This window comes from Penaeus monodon, chromosome 9 (assembly GCF_015228065.2).
Source record: "Penaeus monodon isolate SGIC_2016 chromosome 9, NSTDA_Pmon_1, whole genome shotgun sequence".
In the NCBI taxonomy this organism is placed as follows: Eukaryota; Metazoa; Arthropoda; class Malacostraca; order Decapoda; family Penaeidae; genus Penaeus; species Penaeus monodon.
This window is the reverse complement of record NC_051394.1, coordinates 44,271,551-44,293,176: the sequence shown is the minus strand read 5'-3', so window position 1 is coordinate 44,293,176 and position 21,626 is coordinate 44,271,551. Positions and strand designations below refer to the sequence as shown.

The 21,626-nt window shown below is 30.7% G+C and overlaps 1 pseudogene; it reads right to left on the bottom strand.

Moving 5' to 3' along the window:
• The window catches only part of LOC119577198, a 60,731-nt pseudogene that overhangs the window by 4,467 nt on the left and 34,638 nt on the right, over window positions 1–21,626 (bottom strand).

The window sequence follows — 21,626 nt, the reverse complement described above, 5'->3', positions numbered from 1 at the left end:
TCTTCCTCTCTCTCCTCTCTCTCTCTCTCTCTCTCTCTCTCTCTCTCTCCTCTCTCTCTCCTCTCTCTCTCTCTCTCTCTCTCTCTCTCTCTCTCTCTCTCTCTCTCTTCTCTCTCTCTCTCTCTCTCTCTCTCTCTCTCTCTCTCTCTCTCTCTCTCTCTCTCTCTCTCTCTCTCTCTCTCTCTCTCTCTCTTTCCGTCTTTATCCTGCAGAATTCCTTCTTTCATAACATTCTCTTGTGATGATTTTTTACTTTTTCGTTAAACTTTTCTCCCACTCTCTTCTTAATATCGTTCAGCTATGAACTTTATATTTGAATATTATTTGAAACAGCAGCAGACGTAGAAAATGGGTGAGAACGATATACAACACATACACACACACACACAATATATATATATATATATATATATATATATATATATATATATATATATATAGAGAGAGAGAGAGAGAGAGAGAGAGAGAGAGAGAGAGAGGAGAGAGAGAGAGAGAGAGAGAGAGAGAGAGAGAGGGGGGGGGGGGGGGGGAGAGGAGAGGGAGAGGAAGAGAGAGGGGGGATGAGACGAAAGAAAGAAAAAGAAAGAGATTTAGAGTAGAAAATAAGACGAACTGAAAGAGATAGAGAGAGAGATAAATTAGAGAGAAGTAAACTACAATAAAAGAGTCGACGTTATCGAAGATAACTACGATTAAAAACAGGTTTTGCTGAGAAATGGTTAAGAAATGTCATAATCGTAAATTGATATGCATTTTGGATCTGAGTTGCGTAGAGTGTAAGAGAAATTGCATACGAAGAAAAGTTTCGTCTCCGAAAATATATCAATTAGATTACGGCAGACGAACAAGGTTGGGACGCGGCTTCGTCGGGCATTGTGATCTGAACTCTTCGCTAGCCAGATATATGGTACGAGAGATATGTATGAATTGTAATGATAATAGCAATTGTTATAAAGAGTGAGGAGACAAATTGTTTAGAAACGTTACTTTATTATGTTTTTTGTTGACGAATAAATTTAATGAGATTTAAAAAATTTATTAGTTATAATCTCAAATTTTCATATTCAACGTTACTGATGACTAAATCACAACCAATGGTCAACTTTCCCTCTATTTTACCATTTAAAGAAGATGAAAGTATATTGTTATGTTCAAAGAAAGCGTAAAACATTCAGGGGAGACTTTACTTATGTTAAATTTCTCATCTCAAATAGAGATAACTGTAAAGTAGTAGTACGCTCTTAAATCCGAAATTTAACAAATTATGTCATCGTTTCCATTAGAATTATAATATATTACTGTGTGTTTACTTCATTGGTATTGTTATTATCATAATCAGGGTCATTATACATATAATCATTGTTATCTTAAAATATGTTGCTCTCATCATCACCATCACTATCACTGTCGTATATTAATGAAATAACAAATATTATTGCCATAATTATCATTGTTATTAGTATTGTTATTGTTATTGTTATTATTATTATTATTATTATTATTATTATTATTATTATTATTATTATTATTATTATTATTATTATTATTATTATTATTATTATTATTATTATTATTATCATTACCATTATTATTATTATTATCTTATTATTATCATTATTGTTATTTTAATTATTATTATTACTATAATTACCTATCATCATCATTATGATCATTCTTATTATCATTGTTATCATTATTATTATTATTTATCTTATTATTTTATTATTATTTGTTTGTTGTTTTTGTTGGTTGTTGTTATTATTATTATTTTATTATATTTTATTATTAATATTATTATTATTATTATTATTATTATTATTATTAATTCTTTATTTTATCATTATTATATTATTTATTACAATCTTTATTATCATTACCATTATCATCATTAATATTATCATTTGCTCCTATTTACCCCTCTTTTTTCTTTCTCCCCGAACCTCTTTTGTTCTTTTTTTTTCTTTTCTTTTTTCTTCTTTATTACCTATTGCTGTTTTATTTGTCAACGCATTCCTTGTCAACGAATTATCAATTTAATTTTTTAAACCGAACCTTTTTTAAAATTCTTGAAAAAAACTTTAAAACTTAACGCTTGTGTTACTATTTTTCTTTTGTGTTGATGTTGGTCGCCGCTCCCCCTGTTAACACATTGTATTATTATTACTGTTATTATTATTATCATCAATTTATTATCAATCGTTGTTTTTGTCATTGTCTTTGCCATTGTCATTGTTATTATTATGTCTTTTTTATAAATACATTATTATTCTTATCATTATTATTGATTACCATCATATTAGCGTTATCCATGATTTAGTAGTAAGGAGAGTAGTAGTAAGTAGTAGTAAGTAGTTAGAGTAGTAGTGTAGTGTAGCATTAGTATTAGTATGTACTATTATTAATTACTATTTACTATTACTATATACTATTATAATAATAATAATTATTATTATTATTATTATTTAATTATTAAGTATTATTATTTATTTTATTATTATTATTATTATATTAATATTATTAATTTATTATTATTATTATTACATTATGTAATTAAGATACTCTACTTACTAGATTGTACTACTAACTAACTACTTAATGAATAAAATTCGTGTTTTCACCGTATATGATATGGATATGCAGTTTCACAATTAGAGTTTCTTTCTCATAATTGTTTAAGTATAAGCCGTCTTTAGGTAGCCCTTTCTTAATTACGATCAAAAAAAAAAGGTTTTTAAAAAATGGAAACAGGACATTGAATAAAAGTCGAGACTTGAAGGAAAAGGAGATTAAAAAAATAATTAATAATAATGAATAATAATAAATAAATAAATAAATAAAATATATATAAATATAGATAGATTTAAAATTATTATATATATATATTATATTATATATATAATAATATATATAATATATATACTAACTGATCCCTTGTCCGCATCGGTCATATGCATTGTTACCATGGTGTACATGATACATACCACCAACACTGAAAAAAGCTACGGTTGATCAGGCATCAATTTTGGGGAAAGATGGGTAGGGGGGTGGGGGGAACCCCCCCCCCCCGTCTCTGTTTCCCCCCTCTAGGCCGGCTTACCACCACCCAAACCCCCACGCCCACGCCCCAGGCCCAGTTTTCAACTTTCACCTTTTAAAAAAAAAAAAAAAAAACTAAATTATATCACGATCATATTAAGGTTCTGGGTTACAAGGCTTAAAAAAGATAATACCTCTGGAATGGCTATAGATGACTCACTTTCGTCGCGACCAACCCACACACGGCCCATCCTTCATGTTCTAGTTTTTTGGGCCGATTATTATCATAACTGGTTAAATATACAATAAAAATATGGATAGATAATAACCTTTCATATCCTCGGCTTGTTTTTTGTTTGTTTGTTTTTTGGGAATAAACGGATACATTTACCACAAAAGGAATACAACTATTTTACTTGATTTAGGTAAGATTTAACATATATAATATACATCAGAAAGATTGGAATCTACATTATCCAATCAAAATAGAAAACCACCGTAGTAAACGCTGGCCCCGCACCAAGGAGGCAAGGCGGTAAACCCACTAACCGTAACAAATCAAAAACTTTGATGGGAAAAAGGTCAGTGTGATTGCTCTGGGGGGCACGAACCCCCCGCATTGCAGGCCGATGGGTAAGCCAGCCGAGCCATAACAGTGAGTCACGCAGAACTACTGGCAAAAAAAAAAAAAACCTTAAAAACAGCTCGCCGAAAACTGTTAAGCGGCCTTTTTTTTCGTTAACCGTTTAACCTTAACAGGTTGGGTTGGCGTTGTCCGAAAGAGGGCCCTGTGTTATGCCTCATGCTCCTGAATAAAAGGAGGTTAGATATGGTGTGATTACTTTATAAAAAATAATTTCGAAATTAACGGTAGAAAAGCTCACTGTCTAATTGTTTCAGCTACACTAAACTTATTTTAAAGAAGGGATGTAGTTTTTTTTTTTTTTTTTTTTTTTTACTGATATCGAGTCATCAGTCGGGATAAGGTTTAATTAACTAATTCTTTTTTTTTTTTTTTTTTTTTTTTTTAATTTCATAGAATGTATGTCCATTATTATTGCAATTAAAGGTGATAAGAGGTGATACCATGCTGTTTCACCAATTTCGATAGTTTATAATGACCACCGTTAAGAGGGCCATAAAACCCATCCTCGTCCTCCCATACCATTCTTTTCACTCCCCATACTCAGTCACATATTTCAACATGTTGGGTGTCCCTCTTGCGGGGTTTTCATCCAACTCATGGGTGTGGAAAGAGGGAACCGAGCCCACCCAACCCTAAAGTTAGTGTATTTTTTTTCTGGTATGGATTTGCTGTATGGCCAGTACAATGCAGTTCCTGAGTAAGGGAAAGGTAGAGGAAATGTTTATATTCAGTGAGGGGGAAGGCCAAATTAAGGTAAAAAACTTAAAAGGTTAATAAGAAAGAGGTTGGGAACAGCTGTTCTACTAAATGTCATAGTTTATCTATATAACCAATCGAATACAACAAGATGACTCTCCCTCTTCTGACGTCACGGAATTCCTCCAAAAATGCCACAAGAGGGTTTATATTTTTTGTCTCGTGTAAAAAGTCATACTGACCCGGGCGAAGAAGTGTAAGTTGTGAGGTACATAGAAAAAAAAAAAAAATGGTCGCGTCAATCAGGCCTCACACCTGCTTAAAAGTAAAGGCAAATTTGATTGATGGTGTAACCTTTGGTCACATGTATTATACAATAGCACATTCCAAAAATCAAGAGGGGAAAAAAAAAAAATTTAGAAAGCCGATGACTTATTAATTTTACTCTAACTACAGTGGGGGTGTGGTGAAAATAAATCTCCTCCATGACATCTTAAAATGTTTTTCATCACTATATATGTTTCCCCTCCCCCCCCCCGCCCCCCCGTTTCCGCCCTGGAGATAATCGAACCGGGGACCCTTGCGCGTGTGGAACGCACGTGATAACCACTACACAAACTACGGCGAAAAAACCAGATAGCATTTACGTCTACTCCCTCACTTAATTTGGGGTTTTTTTTTCCTTTTGTTACTTTCACAGAATGTGGTGATAGATGATGGGCTCTATATCATCCTGGACATATAACAGTGGTAAAATAAAAGTTCATAGTTATATTTACGGTACTAGAAGAAATTTTGAAAATTGTCTTGCATTTTAATTCTAGACTATTATTTAGCCTCGACCTATTTTAGCCTTCGCCTCGGGTTTTGTGTTTATAGCCAAACCCAACTAGAAAAAAATTGTTGTGTGTGGTGTGTGAATATTATATTATTTATGGGGTTGTGTTGTTTATATAAATGTGGTGTATATATATTACAATAAATATATATTTATATTTATCAATTAATATTAAAATATTATGTAAATATACATATAATATACATATACATACATATACCTATATATACATATATACATACATAGCATATATATACCATATATATACATATATTGCACACAGATATACAAATATGTATACATATAATACATACGAATATATGCAGAATAATAGATGGCATATATTTTTATGCATATATATGGCCAATATATGCATATATTAATACATATATAAACTATATATACATATATATACATATATACATATATATACATATATACATAATATATAACAGAATATACACATATATAACACATACACAACATATACAACACATACACATATACACACATATACACCAATACAACTCTACAGACACACATCTATAACACACATCTATACCACACATCTATAACACACAGGGACTCTATAACCACATCTATACACACATCTAATACACACATCTATACACACATATATAACACACATATACACACATATATACACACCATATATACACCCATATATACACACATATATAACAACACATCTAATCACACATCTTATACACATATATACACACATATATACACATATTACAACATTACACATATATACCACATATAAACACGATATACCCACAATAACACATCTTACACATATATACATTAAAATATACATATACGACAATATATAACATACAATATATACATATAATACATATATTATAATTATTATATATACATACTTATACATAACATATACAATATACATATATACATAATATATCAATATTACATACATATACACGATTTACACATACCACACAACACAACACACACAAATTACACAAACACACCAACAACACCTACACACACACACACAACACACATATAATATTTATATATATATATATACATATATATAGATATATATAAATATATATATATATACAAACAAACAAATGTATTATATATATATATATATATCTAATATACATGTGGTGTGTGTATGTATGTAATATATATATATATATATATATATATATATATATATATAATATATTATATTGTGTGTGTGTGTGTGTTTGTGTGTGGTGTGTGTGTGTGTGTTTGTTGTGTTGTTGTGTGTGTGTGTTGTGTGTGTGTGTATAAAATATATATATATATATACTGGATTTTTTTTTTCGCATCGCGTCCTATTCCACATTCAGAGGAACAGATGTGTTTGAGGGGCTATAGAGTCCCTCGTGAAATCCATAAGTTACACAAGCCTTTGATCGGTAGACAAATTCTAAAATAATTGCAACTCTTAGCTATTTTAAGGTGTCCCTCCCATAAACAATGATGGTGGATGAATGTGTTTTGATAATCAATTAACATATTTTTCAAAGTAATATTTTGACTATATCAGATTACATCAACATTTGCAAATGTCCACAAAAAAAAAACAGTTCGAGAATTATTTAGGGTCACGAATCGCATCAAAGAATGTAACAAGACATTTTCGTTCATGTGTTGAAACATTCACCGAGCATGAAGTTACTAGTTTTGAACTCTAAGAAAATAATAGCATGGTTGAAAATAGAATCGAAGTTTTTCCAGAACAACGCTGAAGGCATAATTTATTTGATTACTTACTGTACAATTGGACGCTAGGAACTGTTAATATTCGCTTGTCTGTTAATTGGAGCAAAACATTAGGGTGGGAAAATGTGTTGCGCTACGCCAGCAACCACCGACAATCAAGACTTTCGTACACCTCTACAAGGTTAAACTAAACAACACATTTTTATAACATAATCTATGTGCAAATTTAAACAAGGACGCAAAGGAGGTCATACGAAAACTTTGTTTCCCCACACTCCCGCCCCGGGATCGAAACCGGGGACCTTGCGGGCCGTTGTTGAAGCCGGCACGTGATAACCACTACACTAACGAAACGCAACCGTAAATTTTGATAAGCACTGTATTTCGTTGGCTTTGCAAAAGTATTTCTTTAATTATTTACTATCAAACAACTGTTTTTATTAGTTATTTATTTCTATTAGGAAATATAACCCCACTACACACAACACACCAAACCCCCCCCCCAAAACGAAAGATGATTCCTAAAAATCTTGGTAATAGCCTCTATTTTTTAAAATACAAACCGTTTCAATCTCTCAGGTTTAAATAAAACAAACAAAACTAATGTTTTGTATGGCTTTTAAATAAATTTTAACGATATATGCAACTTTCAAATTTTTTTGTTGAATGTGCCTTTAAAAACATTTCATTTAAACATCATCATAGTATGACACACAGGTCCTATCTAAAATATAGTAAAATGATACATCATATTTTTCCCTCATAAAGTCATGATAAGTTTTTTTTTTTTTTTTTTTCATTTTTTGTTTTTTTTTTTTTTTCCCACGCGTTGTTTCCCGTTGCAGTCCCCCCTTTAGGAAGAGGAGGGTAGGAGAGAGAGAGGGGGGGGGGAAGGGAGAGAGGGGGAGAAGAGAGGAGAGAGACAGAGAGAGGGGGGGGTAGGGAGGGGAGGGTAGGGGAGGAGGGGGGGGAGAAGGGAGGGGGGAGGGGGAGATAGGGAAGGAGGGGGGTTAGGAGGAGAAGGGGGGGAGGGGAGAGGAGAGGACTCGAGAAGACCCAGATTAAAAGGAATTTTCAGCTTGGGCCGTATAATAATTTCTAAGTAAGGAAATAGTAAAGTAAAGTAAAGTAAAAAGTAAAGTAAGCAAAGTAAAGTAAAAAAAAAAAAAAAAAAAAAAAAGTTTAGTATTGACCAGGACATGCGCCATTTGTTTCAAATGTAGGCTCACATAGAATATTAAAAACTTGGCAAAAGAAATGTTAAAAAGGATAAATCGAACAAGAAAACCAGTGATGCATTTTAATTATTGCGCAAGTTTCTTTGGAAAATATCAGAAGAAATCGCCTTATTTTATTTTTTATTTTTCAGACTTAGCCCCAAGAAATCTACAAGGTGTTTTTCCAGGAATAACGCTGAATCGTTTTTTATTTCTGTGTATTTTGTTGGAGATTGCAAAAAGGACCTTTTGCAAACAAATTATATAGATAAATTAGCATTTCTATTTCTAAAATGGAATTAGCCTTTTTATTGGCGGAATATCCAGTAGCTCACTTAGGTTGTTTAAAATGCTGGGTTTCTTTTTATGGGTGATATTTGTTTTCATTGACTTTACCTTTATTATCTGGACGAAATGTAGGAACATGAACTGATACATTTCTATAACAGTCCGCGCCGAAAACATATCATAACGGTATAACTTCGTCAGGATATACGTACCACTTAAAGCTTTAAAAAAAAACAAAAGCGGAATGCCAAATGCAACACACACGCACACAACACTTACCCCACAACAGCACAAAACACACACTACACACTCCTCCCTCTCGAACACACAAACACTCTAATTATATAATATATATATATATTATAGATATATATATATATATATGATATATATATATATATATATATATATATATAAAAAAACTAAAAAGACATAAACGGATAATTATTTTGAAATTTATTTTTAATTCAACAGCCAGTTACGGTACCACCTGGGGCACCCCCACCTGATCAGACTCCATGGCTATTGTCAAAAGCATTTCCGCCAACAAAATACGCAAAGACGGTAGTGCCTCTCGGTCTAAAAAATTCCTAAACAAGAAAAAACTACTACTCATAACTTCTCCCCTCCCTACGAGCAATAAAAAAATATAGATTTCTGGGGAACTGTTTCCGCCCGGGATCGAACCGGGGACCTTGCGCGTCTGAAGCGCACGATGATAACCACTTACAACTAATGGAACTTACATTTTTTTTTAAACGTTTGTTTTACTATAATGGAGATGTCTATATTAATTGTTAAAAAAATGTTTGTTGTTGTTGTTTGATATCAAGAAATACTAAAGAGTATCTCAGTAATAAACATAATGAAAATACCAATGCTTTACATCTTAACAATTTGACCAATTGAATTAAGTAGCCTACAGTCTACTTATTGGTTTCCTTGTGTTCAATAACCTCGGGGCCGTTTTTAACCTTATTATAACTTTGGTCCCCAATCCCTTTACCTAATCAAGATCAAGGCCTTAGCGCTTACTAATTTTAATATAAATCATTAAATGGTGAGTATCCTATGACATGCACTGAGCACGTTTTGTAAGCCATAAGAACCCAAGAAGTACTACTTGGGAGTTTCCACGTGCTCTAAGTCAGTTTGGAACCATTACCTCAGTAGATAACTGATAATATCTGGACCTCGTCTTCCTGACTCCTTCAGTTTTCGCTCTCAGTAGTCACCGGCCAAGTCTTCCCTTCCCTCTCCTCCCAGCCTCTCTCCCAACCCCTTCCCTTCCCCTTTCCCTTCTCTTTCCTCCTTCCTTCCCTTGAGAAGGGAGGCATGATTAATTGTGCTACACGTCCAGTTTCGTATAGGCAGTTAAGGATAGTTTTGGCACTGGAAGGAGGCAAAAAGGGGTGAGGGTAAGTAATGGGGCACGGTAGTTACCAAGTGAATTCAAATCAGTTTTGTCAAAACACACAGAATATGTGATTCTGCAAGATACCATAGAGTTCAAATAGATTAGTCAAAAAGAAAAGATGGATTTAACCCAATTAGATTCACAGTTTCATTCAGGGGAAATGGTCAGGATAGAGATAATCCCAGGGAAGGAGGTTTGACAGTTGAGTCATATATTTATCCAGGAGGAAGAGGAAAGGATACAGGGAAAAAGAGGGGAAGAGGGATGATGTAGATGAAGCAGAAGGGATAGAATTTGTGTTGAAAGGGGTCGGGAGGAAGGTGTATTAGGGGTGAACATGAGTAGGAGGCTTGGACGTCCGCAGTCAATTTTGAGTGTTAGAATGATTGGCAGCACGGATTTGGGATGGATTAGATGTAGGAAAATTTTCTTGGGTCATGATTAGTTTTTAAAGGAGCGAAGGACAGCACTGGCGAGGGAATATAGGGAAACTTCGTCTTCGTTGCTTCCCTGAGTGAGGACTAATTAGAATCTTAGAATTGCACCTCATACTTTAAAAAACTTTGTAGGTAGGGTTAAATTACATTGTGGGAGCCACACAATTTGCCAACACGTGCGTTGATTGTGGAGAGCATTTGATCATCATGACCCGGTTGGGCACATATAGGTTATCGAACTGTGAGTGGCAGTGCTTGTCAGGGTGGCCTAGACCCACAAATTTCTGATAGTGATTGAGGGAGGTTGATATAGTCGACAGGGAAGAACTTTCCACAATATAAAAAAAGAATCGTGTGGGAGGGCCATGTCTTAACGGAAGAGTAAATCATGCATGGCAATATTGAAGAATTTACGATGGACTCTAAGGAGACGGGGTAGCCTTATACAGACACTACAGATAATCGCGTAAATTCTTCCTCCAGTCCTGAACAATCCTTGCTGGATACCAGGGCTAAAGTTGCTGGGGAGATGGAGACGTTCGAGTACAAGTACTGAGGGAGGGATGTGTCGAGCATGAATCAGTTTTGGCCAGTGAAAAGTCAGTTAGTGTTGATAATGCTTTTGCTTGGGATTCGGAATGTAAACTGGGGTGACAAGGAGCTGGCGGAATGAAACTTTGCCTACTTGTTTTGGGGGCAACTTGTTTGAAAGAGGGAGAGTATTGTCAGAGTAGGGCTGTATAAGGGATCCAAAAAAAATCGATCATTCGGTTGACTAAAGGGGGATATTCACATATGACTTTATAGAAAGTTGGGGGGTCGTAGATGGACAGGGCCTTTGGAAGAGGGAGTGGTGTCAAGGGAAGTTACCACTGCAGACAGTATGCATTGAGAGGGGGGTATTGTGTTCTGGGAGAGCCTGGGTCAGGGAACCCCTAGCGGAGGGATGGACTAAAATCAGTGGGGATAGTTTAATATAGGGTTCAAACCTTCATTGTCCCTATACAGTACAAAAATCTTTATTGAAGGCCTAACGGTAGCCTGGAGTGTGTTGGGTGGTTCCCTTGGTGGGAATAAGACAACTTAAACGTGAGATCCCGGGCCCCTGGCTCTCCTAGGCCGTTCATAATGGCAGGCAAGTCAGCATTTACAACACAAACACCACGGCCCTAACACTTTAGGAAAGTGGCTGCAGTAGTTGAAGAGAAGGTAAGACCATGCGATTAAAATTAGTCGATCGAGTGCTGAGGTCCAAGGTTTGGGTGACCCCAAAGTATTGGGTCTCAGTCATCCATCCATTAAGAAGCCCCCCCCTATGTGCCACAATGGGTCATTGGGATTGGTGAGAATGATTATGTATAGTATCATGAGAACGTACTTCTCATCAGCCCCGTCATTTGTATGATCTTAAAAAATAATCAAAGGTGTATTATATCATATGGTAAATCAGAAACCTTTGGTTAGTATCATTTTTTCACTGCAAACCATATAATTCCAGTATCCCTATATGGAGAAGGAGGAATAAGAGAAGGGAGGAAGGAGAAGGAGAAGGAGAAGGAGAAAGAGAAGAGAAGGAGAAGGAGAAGGAGAAGGGAAGGAGAAGGTAGAAGGAGAAAGGAGAAGGAGAAGGAGAAGGAGAAGGAGAAGAGAAGAGTAGAAGAAGGAGAAGAAGGAGAATAAGGAGAAGGAGAAAAGGAGAAGGAGAAGGAGAAGGGAGAGAAGAGAAGAGAATAGAAAAGAAGAGAAGAGAAGAGAAGAGGAAAGAGAAGGAAAGAGAAGAGAAGAGAAGAGAAGAAGGAAAAGAAAGAAAAGAAAAGAAAGGAAAAGAAAAAGAAAAGGGAAAAGAGAGATCAGAAAGAAAAAAGAAAGGGGAGGGATGAGAAGAGAAAGGAAAAGAAGAAGAAAAGAAAAAGAAGAAAGAAACAAAGAAAGAAAAGAAAAAAGAAGCCATGAAGAAGAAAAGGAGAAAAGAATATTACAAAGAAGAAAAGAAATGTAAAAGAACATTAAGAATTTAAGCTTTATACTAAGGGATTCCATTCTTTTTTTATTGATAATCTATTCTTTCTTTATATCTTAAAATTATAATCAAAAGTCCTGTTTAAATAAAAACTTTTCTTTCCTGGCAAATTCAAAATTCAATCTAATAACTTTTTAAAGTTTAAGCACTTACTAAAGTCTTAATTTTAAAAACTCTTTTTCTAAATATATCTATAAAAATATTTACATCATCTGGTAAATCATTTTCCTTCACTTCCCGTTTCCAATAGTTTTCACTTCAGACTTGGCATAACTGTTTACAATGGCTTCAGGAGCTTCCTTTATTGGAAAATTACAAATAAACACTGACTCACTGGAATTATTAAGTTAAAGTTATGATAACTGTATCCTTCTTCGACAAAACACACAAATATCAACTTGAAGCTTTATGCAACCCCCCCTTGATAAATAATAGTATAATTGATGGAGAAAGGAAGAAATTGTGTGACATACTTCCAAGGTTTTAAGAATTCTATAAGCCTGTTTCCCACACAAATTGTCACACTGCAAAAATTTCCGCGTCAATCATCTTTTTTTTTAAATACAGCCCTAATATACAATGCACATTTTTCCCCCTAGAAACATTTAAAGTACTAACATTTCCTCCCATTTTTCTCTCTAGTTTCCTTTTCCTAACATTAGCCTGCAGTTTCATGATGAGGTAATGAAATTTTTTTTAGGATGTCTTTTTTCCCTGAGATTTTGTTTTTTTGCACTATTAAAATATTCCTGGTTCTGGTCCCCATTTGTTTTCAAGATCTTTTGCCTGTGGTTTGGGCCGCGCCATGAGGCTTCCAAACAGGCTTGGGTTAGAGTTAACTTCTGAATATGCATTTGGTGCTTAAACTTTTTCCTGATTTCGTGTTGCTGTGAATGTTTTGTAGGCTTTTCTTTAGAGTATCATCACTAACTTCCTGTAAACAAATGATAACAATGAAATTACTAATAAGTCACCTTTGCAAAACAGAATTAACTAGATAATACCCTATCAATTCAATTACATACTAAAAAATATATAAGAACATCTTTTCAATACTTCTCGACTTTCCATCCTTATATTTTTTCTTCTGGCAGCTTTTTTTTGTTGAGTCAAAGATATAAAATCGTATAAACACAGTTGTTATTAACAGCTGGACTCTGTGTACTGGAAGGAACAATAAATTTATGTACCATTATTAACCACAAACCAAATTACAACTTTATTAAAAATCCACAGTGCATTCAAAATGAACAAAAATATCCAGGCTCCCCAATGACTTACCTCTCTGAAAAAAGAACTCCCTTTTCACAGGAATTGCAGATTGGGAATCCTCGGGAGAAACGTAGGGGAATACGGCGAGTTCTGTTGCTGGCATCCAGGGTCTTCACAGATTAGCCAGCCCTATTTTTAAGGGAGTAGACCATCAGGGACTATATTTTACTTTTGCACTCATATGCAAGTTAATAGGGATTGTTTATGCTTCACTTCTTAATGTGGATAGGTAAACCAAAATATAGCGATACATTAATATATAATAAAACAATACAGAAATATATATAGTTTCAAAAAGTCACCAATAAGAGATCTACTGCACTTACATTGTAGTACTTAATAATGTGTTTTCTTATGTCTAAGTTCAGCTTGTTGATAATTGGTGCAAGGCGAGAATAAATTGGGAAATTGCACTTTGGGTTTGGACAGTTTTGCAGAGCCACCTCTAAATTCATGCCAGTTCCCTGTAAAACAGGAATTAACATTAGTAAAACAGCATTCAGCTTTTGACATAATTACATAACTTTCATCCTTGTTATCAATATCTGATAAGGCCATTTTCTATGATTAAAAACACTAAATAAACAATGTTAATACATACACAACAAAACAAAATATTGTAATGAGAATAAAACTGACCCACTACAGTCCTCCGGAAGTTGAGGATCCACAAAAAAATAGGTGATGTGGTGCACATCTGGCCCAGGACACTGGAAAAGTGATACTATCACCATGCGATACCGCTCTTCGTCCGGTATTTCTGTGGTTGACATGTCTTCCTCTTCTTCACCTTGTCCATACTGCTTTGAAACTCGATATCCAGAAGGATCAAGCCCTAGAAATAAATTCAATTAAAATCATCAGTTCAAATTTCAATATGTATCCTATATGCAGTGAATGAAGTATCCACAGAACTTGCTTCATGATTTTTCTTTAGCAACAGGTAATACAGGCAGAGAAAATATTTACTATATTGAGAAAGGTCTTTATATATGTTGTTATTATTATAAGAATTTCTTCCATCTTTTTTTTCATTCTTTCTTTTTTTAAGTTCTAGCCTACTCACCAAGGCATTCAGCAATTCGGGCTGTCATCTGTTTCCCTCACTGGGTTCAAGAAACGAGAAAACTACAGGATGAACTGATGTAGGCTAAATAGTAAGTTTCTTGTCTATGACTAAGCAGAGTTGTTTTTTAATTTAAAACCCCTCAATCCCATGGTAAAGGCTCTTTGTGTTGCAGCCAAATTACTTCCATCCTGTAAAACATCAAAGTACTCTCTCTGCTTTTTTTTAGTTTTACAGCAACACAATGTATATGGTACAATAACTTTTTTTTTTTTATAACAAACTTTTTACAAATATTATATATTTTACTAAGAGCAAATCTCAGTCAGACAATATTTATGTGTATAAAAAAAAAAACTAAAATACACTCAAAACCCTACCCCCCTACTAGCATTTAAAAAGCAAACTCTGGTTCCTTGGGAGAAAAAAAAAAAATTAGCACACTCTGCACTCTCTAATAATAAAATGCTTCTTTGGCATGTCAAGTATTGAAAAATGAAATATCCCATTACTTCCCCTTTTAAACTTATTTGGCATAGCATTTCTTCAAGCACTATAAATGCAAAAGGATTTAAAAAGAACTTCATGTTTACACTAACCTCACAGATATCACATAACATATTGTACTGTAATCTCCTTGACCAGTTTTCTTCTTCCCTCCTCGAGAGTTTCATGCGAAGTGCCACTTGGACATGAGAAGACTTGTTCTTTTCTTATCAGGAATATCCTTCCCTTCTTGGATTCTTGGTTAAGGACTTTGTGATGCTAAGTAACCTCAAGCCCAATCTGAAAATTGGTGGGTTTAACCAAGAATTTGGTGTTAACCAGAAGAATGTGGCTAACAAAAAAAATATTCCATATAAGTACTATACACAACAATATCAAAATGTTAAAAACAGGAGTCCGTCCTTTCTATATATCCTTTGAAGGAAAAAAACTTCTCGACCATACCTTTCCCTCATTATTAAGATCAAATTTTTTAGCTTCTCCAGTGTGAATGAAATGTTTCTCAATTACGCTCCTCAGGTCCCCTGGGTCAGAAGAACTGCTGCAACAATATGTCTGCAGAAAAAAAAAAATAATAATAATTTCTTCTTCTACTCATAAATGGCAATCACATAAAGCATTGAAATGTACAACTGCTTTAGAGCTGTTAAGAAGGAAGCCTATCTTTATTTTAATTATGACTATTTACTGTATAAAGTGTTTCTTCTTTCGTTTTCCCCATCACCTTCCACAAGTCAGAGGCAAGTTGAGACCAATCTCTTCGCGCAATGTCAAGGACCCTTCCAATTCCTTGTTCCTCCATGTCTGGCCATGTGGGAAGTTTGGTAACTGTGATAACACATAACTTTTTTCCCTCCTTCTTTTAGCAGCAGCATATACTTGAAAAAAAAACACAATCTACTTCAGTTCAAGTAGCTTTACACAACTTGTTTACCCTCTGATTTTAATCTGTGTAATTAAGAATGAAGTCAACTGTATGTTCTATCTATCAAGAAATGTGTGTAAATAAGTTTATAAATCAAGAATAAAACACGTAATTTAGTATGTTGGATCCACCAAGTTCAAGCATATATTCAATAACATCATAAACGGTCCCCCAGAGCCACTGCAAATCATTGAATGTTTTTGAGATGTCAACCATACATTAAGACTACCCTTAATTTCAATCACCATATGCCCAAGTTTCAGACTTGCCTCATATCTGTGCGTTAGTGTTTGATCTGGATGGAAATCAGGTCTCCATAAATGTGAACTCAAGTTTTCAGTTTCCGTACGAGGTCTCTGGTTATGCAATAAAAATTTCTCGTCCTTTTCCTTGGGGTAAAAATCTAAAATTCCATAGCTTTAACCACCAAATGTTTTTTTTCACCTTTTGTAATTAATAAGCAACTAAGACATGACATGCTTAAATCATATACAATCCAATTAGCATTTCTAAAAAAAGACCGTCTCAAAAAATGTTTGAATCTACTCTTAAATTTTCCATCCAATCCAAAACAGTAAATATCAGCATCTTTTTCCTTTTCCTACATAACTGTGACAAGAGCAGCCAAAGGTGGTGGCTGGGCACAAGAACCTGGAGTATGAAAAAAAGCCTAATGCAACCGTCTACTGTTTGCTTGTTAGCTTCAGAGTCTTCTGGCGAATGTCATACTGTTGTTGCCAAACAACAATAAGTAATGATGAAGCATGGTGCTAACACTAAAATTATTTACCATGACAAAAATAAAAACGAAATTCTCTGCTACATATAGACATAGCAAGACAAACATTTGATCAACTGACCTTTTAAAAATCAATTGCATCAGAGATTAATAATCAATATGAATGCAACAAACAAAAACCTGCACACTTCAAATCATTTGAAATATTCTGGCTGTTTCACATCGCTTTTTTACCTTGTCTTCTGCTCTCAACCAATTTTTCCTTATCGAATTTCTGTCGGGAGCTCCAAAGCCTCCAGCCTCTCACTTCCGGCAATCTGGCAGGAGGCACAATCCGTCCTCCATTCTTCCACCTGAGTAGATATAAAGACCTACTGAAAAACACTTTTATGTGCCAATTCACAATGCTTCGTAATTCAAGATACAGCATGACAACTGAATTTTTTCGTTCATTATTAACATCAGTAACATCAAAGTATGTATGTTATGTATGTATGGATGTGTGGTATGTGTGTGTGTGTGTTGTTTGTGTGTGTGTGTGTGTTGGTGTGTGTGTGTGGTGTGTGGTTGTGTGTGTGTGTGGTGGTGGTGTGTTTGTGTATGTAGTTATGTTATGGTATGTATGTATGTATGTATGTTGTATGTATGTGTATGTATGTGTCATGTAATGTGTATGTATGTGAATGTATGTGTATGTATGGTGTATGTGGTGTGTATGTGTGTGTATGTGGTGTGTATGTGTGTGTGTGTGTGTGTGTGTGGGTGGTGTGTTGTGTGCTTGTTGTGCGTGGTGCTGTGCGTGCGTGGTGCGTGTGTGCGTGTGCGTGTGGCGTGTGCGTGTGAGTATATCTATATATAATATATATAATATATATTATATGATATATATATATATAAGATATATATTATAATATATATTATACATATAGATATACATATCTATATACTATATATATTATAGAGATATATAGATATATATATATATATTAATATTGTCTATATCTATATATATCTAATATTATATATATATATATCTAATCTATCTATCTATCTATCTATCACTTTATCTATCACTATATCACTATATCTATCTATCTAAATCTATCTATCTATCTATCTTATCCTATCTATATATAATTAATATTATACATATATACATATATATATATTATATTATATATATATATATTATATATAATATATAATAGATAGAATATATATATATCATATATAAATATATATATAATATATTAAATATGAAATATTATATATAGTAAATTTATATATATATATATATAATATATATATATAATATATATATATATGATATATATATAAATATATTATATATATATAATATATATATATATATATAATATATATATTATATATATATATGATATATCTATATATTATATATTTTTAAAAAAAAAAAAAATAATATATATTATATATCTATATAATATATATATATATATATATATATATAATTAATATTATATACTATATATCATATAAGATATATATATAGATATTATATATATATATTATAGATATACTATATATAATATATATATAATATTATATATATATATTATATATATATATATATATATATATATATATAATAATATTATATATCTACTATATCTAATATATATATATATATGATATATAATATAATATCTAATCTATATATAATAATATATCATCTATCATATAATATCTACATCTATACTATATATCTACAAAAATTGCACAAATATATATATATAATATCTATATTATATATCATATATGATATCATATTATATATCTCTATTATAGATCTATAATATATATATATACTCTATATATTTTATTATATCTATATATCATATATATATATACAAATATATATATAATAATCTCTATATATATATATATATATATATATAATAGATATCTATATAATATATATATAATATAATATCTTATATATTTATATATAGATATTATCATATATATACTATATCTATACTAGTATATATATATAGAATTTAATAGTTAATATATATAATCATATAATATATTTATTATATATATCTCTATCTTATAGCTTATCTATATATATCTATATATATATTATATTTATATATATTATATCTAATAATCTCTATCTCTATCCTATCTCTCATATATCTATATATTAATCTAAATATTATATCTTTCTACTTTTTACATATAACATACATATATTATATACTATATCTATCTACCTATATCTTATATATTCTTTATTATATATTATATTCTCTATATATACTTATATCTATAATATATAATATATATAATATATAATATATTCTACTATATTTCTACTATTCTATATTTATATTTTTTAAAAAAATTTTTCTTTTTTATATCTCAATTATTATATTATATATAATTTATATATATATTATAATCTAATATATATCTCTATATATATCTCTTCTCTATATATTATAGCTTCTCATATTTATTATTATAATATATCTATCTATACTCTATCTATCTATATATCTAACATATATTATAATATATCTATCTAATCTCTATATCTATATCTTCATAGATATATCTAATCTATATATATCTATATATATATATCATCTCTATTCATATATAAATTATATATATATAGATATATCTTCTATACTTCTCTACTATAGATATAGTTATATATATATATCTATATATATATCATATTATAATAATATTATATATATATATCCCATTTATCTTATTCTATCTAATAATACTCTATCTCTATATATATACTATATTACTATATATATCTTATATATATCTATCTATCTACTCTTCTATACAGTAATATAATATTTCTATATATTATATATAATATATTATACTCTATCTATATATATTATCTATATATAACTATTATATATATATCTACTATCGCTCTCTCTCTATATATTATCTAAATCTTATATACTATCTATACTATAGCTATCTATATCCTATAATAAATATCTCTACCTTAATATAATATCTAATATCTCTTTCATATCTTATATCTATCTCTCTCTATAATATAATATTCTCTCCTATATCCTCTATAATATATCTATATATTCTATATATCTATCATATCTATATTCTATAATATATAGCTATATAATATGGAGCTATCAATCTATCTATATCCTATCTCTATCTATATATATATATATTAATTATCTTATATCTATATCTTATACTTATATCTATATCTATAATATATATATCTAATATCCTCTCTAATCTACTTATATATCTATAATATATATATCTCTATTCTATTATATATAGATAATATAATATATCTAACTCCTATATATAATCTAAGTATATATATTCATATCTATCATTATATTATATATATATCTCTAATCTATATATACTATATCTCATTATATATATTATAGCTCTATATAATATCTCTAATCTAGATCTAATATATATATATCATAATATATATATAATCTACTATATATATCTATATATATATATATATCTATATCAGTCTATATTATATCTTATATATATATATATATATTATATATATATATATATATATATATATATCTAATATTATATATCTATAATCTTCTATATATCTTATATTCTCATATATATAATCATATTATATAGACTATATATTCTATATATCAGTATATATCTATATCTCTATTATTTATAAATATATAATCTAATATATATATATATATATATATATATATAATCATATATAATATATCGATATAATTCTATATATCATATATATATCCTATATATAATTATAATATCTATATCTATAATATATATAATAATATTATAATATAATATCTATATAATATTCTATATAATATTATATCTAATCATATATAAACAAATTTAATAATACTATATAATAATAATATAATTTACATACATATATCTATATATCTATATATATCGATCTATATACTATATATCTACTCTACTATATACTATCTCTATAATCTATAATAATCAATTCTATAATCTCTATAATATATATTAATATATAATAATATATATAACTATCATATATATTATACTATCTAGATTATCTCATATATCTAATATCGATATAATCTTATCTCTAATATATATCATCTCTATATACTCTATATATCTATCATATATAACTATCTATCTCTCATATATATATAATATATAATATATATATCTAACTAATATATCTATAATATTCACAAAATATATCTATAATCCATAGCTCACTTTATACTCTATATCTCTAATTACATCTATCAATAATATCTCAACTATCTATATAATCCATCATATCACTCTATATATCATCTAGAAATATATCCATATATATACTCATATATATCAAATTTCTATATATATCTTCATCTCTATATATCATATCATATCAATATTACATATATCATCTCTCTATCCATACTCTATATATATTATATCTACTTCTCTGGCTCTCTCCATCTATCATCTCTATATCATATAATATTCGCTAATATACTACATGTCTATATATATCTATATTCTATATATATATAAATATCTAATATATATCATATATCATAATATATAACTCTACTATATATATATATATATCTATCCTATCTATATCACTATCCTACACTTCTATCTATATATAATCTCATCTCTATATCTATCACTATATCTATATATATCTATCAATGTATATACTATCTATTATATATATATCGTGGGAGT